This window comes from Rhinopithecus roxellana, chromosome 8 (assembly GCF_007565055.1).
Source record: "Rhinopithecus roxellana isolate Shanxi Qingling chromosome 8, ASM756505v1, whole genome shotgun sequence".
Classification (NCBI taxonomy): domain Eukaryota; kingdom Metazoa; phylum Chordata; class Mammalia; order Primates; family Cercopithecidae; genus Rhinopithecus; species Rhinopithecus roxellana.
The window spans coordinates 78,370,806-78,377,149 of NC_044556.1; positions in this window are offsets into that span (position 1 = coordinate 78,370,806).

The window sequence follows — 6,344 nt, forward strand, 5'->3', positions numbered from 1 at the left end:
TTATATTGCAGAAAGTACAACGCCATCCCATCCTAGCCAGAGAAATTAGACAAGAGAAGGAAATAAAGGGCAACAAAACCTGTAAGGAGGAAGTCAAACTGTCATGGTTATATGATCATATACATACAAAACCCTAAGGACTCATTCAAAAAGCTCCTAAGCTGGGCATGGTGGCTCCTGCCTATAATATCATCACTTTAGGAAGCCAAGGCAGGCGGATTGCTTGAGCTCAGGAATTTGAGACCAGCTTAGGCAACATGGTGAAACCCCATCTCTACCAAAATACAAAAAAATTAGCCGGGCATGGTGGTGCATGCCTGTAGTTCCAGTTACTCAGGAGACTGAGGTGGGAGAATCGCTTGAGCCCAGGGGGCAGAGGTTGCAGTGAGCCAAGATCACACCACTGCACTCCAGCCTGGGCAATAGAGCAAGACTCCATCTCAAAAATAAATAAATAAATAACTTTTTTTTTAAAAAAAAAAAAACCTCCTAGATCTGATAAATGGATTCAGTAAAGTTTCCGTATACAAAAATCAATGTTCACAAATCAGTAGCACTGCTATATGCCAACAACGACCAAGCTGAGAATCAAATCAAGAACTCGATCCCTTTTGTAACAGCTGCAAAATAAAATAAAATACTTAGGAATATACCTAATCAAGGAGGTGAAAGATCTCTATGAGGAAAACTATAAAACACTACTGAAAGAAATCCATTGTTGACACAAACAAGTGGAAACATATCCCATGCTCATGTATCAGGATGACTATATGGCCAAAAGCAATCTACAGATTTAATGCAATTCCCATCAAAATACCATTATCATTCTTCACAGAACTAGAAAAAAAATCCTAAATTCATATGGAACCAAAAAAGAGCCCACATATTCATAGCAAGACTAAGCAAAAAGGACAAATCTGGACGCCTCACTTTACCTGACTTAAAACTATACTACAAGGCTATAGTCACCAAAACAGCATGGTATTGTATAAAAATAGGCACATAGACCAATGGAACAGAATAAAGAACCCAGAAACAAAGTCAAATACTTACAGCCAACTGATCTTAGACAAAGCAAGCATAATATAAGGTGGGGAAAGGATATCCTTTTCAACAAAGGGTGCCGGGATAATTGGCCAGCCATACACAGAAGAATGAAACTGGATCTTCATCTCTCACTTTATACAAAAATCAACTCAAGGTGGATCAAGGCTTAAATCTAAGACCTGAAACCATAAAATTCTAGAAGATAACACTGGAAAAACCCTTCTAGACGTTGGCTTGGGCAAAGACTTCATGAGAAAGAACTTAAGAGCAAATGCAGCAAAAACAAAGATAGATGAAACTTAATTAAACTAAAAAGCTCTATAAAGCAAAAGAAACAATCAGCAAAGTAAACATGCAACCCACAGAGTGGGCGAAAATATTCACAAACTGTGCATCCAACAAAATACTAATACCCAGAATCTATAAGGAACTCAAACAAATCAGCAAGAGAAAGCAAATAATCTCATCAAACAGTGGGCAAAGAACGAGAATAGAAAATTCTCAAAAGGAGATATACAAATGGTCAAAAAACATATAAAAAATGTTCAACATCACTTATTATTAGGGAAATGCAAATTAAGACCACAATGGGATACCATCTTACTCCTGCAAGAATGGCCATAATTAAAAAATAAAAAAATAATAGATGTTAGTGTGGATGTGGTGAAAAATAAACACTTTCACACTACTAGTGGGAATATAAACTAGTACAACCACTATGGAAAACAGCATGGAGGTTCCTTAAAGGACTAGATGTAGAACTACCATTTGATCCAGCAATCCCTGTACTGGGTATCTACCCAGAGGAAAATAAGTCATTATACGGAAAGGATACTTGCACATGCATGTTTATAGCAGCACAATTTGCAATTGCAAAAATATGGTACCAGCCCAAATGCCCATCAACCAATGAGTGGATAAAGAAAGTGTGATGTAGGCCAGGTGCGGTGGCTCATGCCTGTAATTCCAGCACTTTGGGAGGCTGGGGAAGGCGGATCACCTGAGGTCAGGAGTTTGAGACCAGCCTGGCCAACATGGTGAAACCCCACCTCTACTAAAAATACAAAAATTAGTTGGGCACGGTGGCGGACACCTGTAATCCCAGCTACTCGGGAGGTTGAGGCAGGAGAATCACTTGAACCTGGGAGGCGGAGGTTGCAGTGAGCCAAGATCGCGCCATTGGACTCCATTCCAGCCTGGGCAACAAGAACAAAACTTCATCTCAAAAGAAAAAAAAAGAAAAAGAAAAAGAAAGGGTGATACACACACACACACACACACACACACACACACACACACACACATGCATGCACACCATGGAATACTACTCAGCCCTAAAAAGGAACAAAATAATGTCATTCACATCAACCTGGATGGAGTTGGAGACCATTATTCTAAGTGAAGTAACTCAGGAAAGGAAAACCAAACATCATATGTTCTCACTTAGAAGTGGGAGCTAAGCTATGAGGACACAAAGGTGCAAGAATGATACAATGGACTTTGAGGACTTCAGAGGAAGTTTGGGAGGGCAGTGAGGGGTAAAAGACTACACACTAGGTACAGTGTACACTGCTTGGGTGACTGGTTCACGAAAATCTCAAAAATCATCACTAAAGAACTTATCCATGTAACCAAAACAACCTGTTCCTCCCAAACTATTGAAATAAAATAAAATAAAATAAAAAGAAAGTACAATGCAATAATGGACTAAAGATCAGAACTCTCTCCTACATTTTTGGTTCCATGTGGGTCCCCCAGGATTCCTATAACTCCTACGGGAAAGGGAGACCTGCTAGGAGTCTCCACATCCCCAAAACCTTTTCTCATCCCATGACTACTTACATCACTGAATAAGGGCAAGTCAGTGAGGGCATGCCAGTGCTTCCTTGATATTCTGCCCAGCAAGCAGCTATCTTATGGATTAGGTTGCCCAAAAGCCCTTCAAGTCTTCCTAAAATGCAGTATCATCAGCACTGTGTCTAGCACAAATTCCTCTGATTTCCAAAGTATGGCTAGTACCTCACTGTACATTCTACTCATGATGTAGATTTTCTCTTATTTATCCATTCTCTATTAGAGATCATCGTATTGATACAAAAGTAAGGCTCTGAGAGTGGCTGACCTACACAGTTGGTCGGTGGCTCAGCAGGGTCTGCAATCATCTTTCCTGATATGCACCCTAGTGATCTTTTAATGTCACCATACCTTCTAAACGGTACAGAATTATGAACACAAGAATGTTGCTTGATATTTTGATTTTAGTTTTACTATTAAGATATAACATGAGAGAACTAGAAAGTATCTCAAATTTTTATGACTTTTAAAGTTTTATTTTACAACATAAAAAAATTATTTTATAATATCAAAAGCCTTGAGAAGGAAAGAGATAAGTTAAGGGCCAGCTGCGGTGGCTCACCCGGCAGCCGAATCGCCTGAGGTCAGGAATTGGAGACCAGCCTGATCAACATGGCAAAACCCTGTCTCTACTAAAAAATACAAAAATTAGCCAGGAGCGGTGACAGGTGCCTGTAATCCCAGAAACACAGGAGGCTGACGCAAGAGAATTGGTTGAACCTGGGAGGTGGAGGTTGTAGTGAGCCGAGGTCACACCATTGCACTCCAGCCTGGGCAACAGAGCAAGATTCTGTCAAAAAAAAAAAAAAAAAGAAAGGAAAGAGATAAGTCAAAATGTATCCTACAGAATAGATTAAATAAAAATGGCATGATTTACAAAATCAGTTCAAAGGCTAAATTTTGAACTGGTTCCGAATTTAAAGTATATTTCATACATTTGTACTTCAAAATACCATTATTATCCAATTTAAGCCTCATATCTTTTTAATATGTAACCTTATTATGTTTGATTCTCTATATAAATTATTTCCAGTAAAATACTTTTTTAAAAATAGAAAATAAAAACATATTAGTATTTTTCGTGTAACCAATGAAGTATTTACCTTGTCAGAACATGTATTCTATGTTCATGGAATAAACTTTCAAAGTGCTGATTAATTTAATTTAATGTTCTGTTGAGTTTTTACTATGTTGCATTTAAGATATACAAACCTTTTACCACTGTGTAAGCAGGAAAATGACTCTCACAGTCACTGTAAATTGAGAAGAGGGCTTTTTTTAAACCTTAGGTAGTTAAAATAGATTGGCCTTTGTAGTTACACCACTGACCTTTCCCCTAAGTTTACTTGATTGGCAGTGGAATACTTTTTTCAAGTGCTCTGGAAAGTTAGGTTGCGTTGGTCATCAAACTGAGAATCTATACAGATATCACTCATAGATTATACTTCATCTATTTTTATTTTTACACAATGTACTGTGTGATGACCTATATGAAATAATGACCTGCGTTGAGAGGTTAGACAAATTACTTTTATTTTCTAATTTAGACTTTAATTACTGGTTAGCCATGTACCCTCAGATAATCTATCAACTTAACTCTTAAGAAGTGAATAATGCATGAGTCTATATAGCTTTGGAAAAAGAAAGCAATCAATTATGACATGGAGTACATGAGAGAGTACAGTCCTTTCTTAATACCAAACTCTAAACTTTTCAACTCAACAATACTTTGTCAAATGTCATAACTGCTCACTTTTGCACTATTTGTAGAACTTGAATGTTTTCATATTTATACTTCACAGTAAATTAACTGTATGGAAGTTACTGAGTTTGATGTACTCTCTCTTGGGAAAAGGAGAGGGAAGAAAGGGCAAGAGATACACTGTTCTTGGATTCCTTCTCAAGACATTATTAAGTGTTTTCTATACCACAGGCAATGTTTTAGGTGCTGGGAATTCCAGAGAAAAGGTATTCTCTCCTCTCAATAAGCTCACCTTCTAGTAGGACAGACATTTAGTTGTTCGGTCAGGATACCTGATACATTCTTAGGAATTCTTACACTCCGAGAGCTTTGTTTTGAGAGGTTTGTTTTCCACCCTTCTAAGCTGGGCAAAGGACACAGAGATCAGCTGTCAAATCAATTCCTATTCAAAACTGAAGAAAAAAAAAACCTAACCAAACTTAATGAGAAGAGGGCTGCTTTTGAAAAGACAGTAAATGCATCATGGTTAGCACTATACTAACCATAAATTTACCATGCTGCTATGAGATATAGCAAATTCAAGCCCCTTAGCCTTTCCTGTGATACTTCAAAAAGAAAAAGTAAATGTGTATTCTTTAAAAAATAAAGAGGCCGGGCACTATAGCTCACACCTATATTCCCAGCACTTTGGGAGGCCGAGGCAGGCAGATCATTTGAGGTCAGGAGTTCAAGACCAACCTGGCCAACATGGTGAAACCCTGTCTCTACTAAAAATACAAAAATTAGCCAGGCGTGGTGGCGCACACCTGTAGTCCCAGCTACTCAGGAGGCTGAGGCAAGAGAATCATTTGAACCCGAGAGGCAGAGGTTGCGGTGAGCCGAGATCATGCCACTGCACTCCAGCCTGGGCAACAGAGTAAGACTCTGTCTCAAAAAAAAAAAAAAAAAAATTAAACATAAAAAATAAAGAATCATCTCAATTGATGCAGAAAAAGCTTTTGACAAAATTCAACATCCTTTCATGATACAAACACTCAGCAAACTAGAAGAAACCTACCTCAACATAATAAAAGCCACACGTAAAAAAATCTACAGCAAACGTCATATTCAATAGTGAAAGACTGAAAGCTTTTCTTCTAAGGTCAGGAACAAAGCAAGGATAACCACTTTCACCACTTCTATTCAACATACTGAAAGTCCTAGCCATAACAATTGATCAAGACAAATAAATAAAAGGCATCCAAATTCAAAAGGAACATGTAAAATTATCTCTGTTCACAGATATGATATATAGGAAACTCTAAAGATACCACACACACACACACACACACACACACACACACACACACACACACACACAAACTGTTAGAATAAATGAATTCAGCAAAGCAGCAGGATACAAAGTCAATGCACAAAAATCAGTTGCATTTTGATACATTACCAATGAACAATCTGAAAGGAAATTAAGAAAACAATTCTATTTAAAATAGCATTTAAAAACTTAGGAATTAACTAAACCGAGAAGAGATTTGTACACTGAAAACTATAAAACATTGCTAAAAGAAATTAAGAAAGACATAAATAAGTGGAAAACCATCCCATGGTTCATGCATTAGAAGACTTAATATTGTCAAAATGTCAGTACTACCCAAAGTGATCTACAGATTCAATGCAATCCCTATCAAAATCCTGGTGGCCTTTTTTTTTTTTTTTTTTACAGAAATAGAAAAATCAGTTTTAA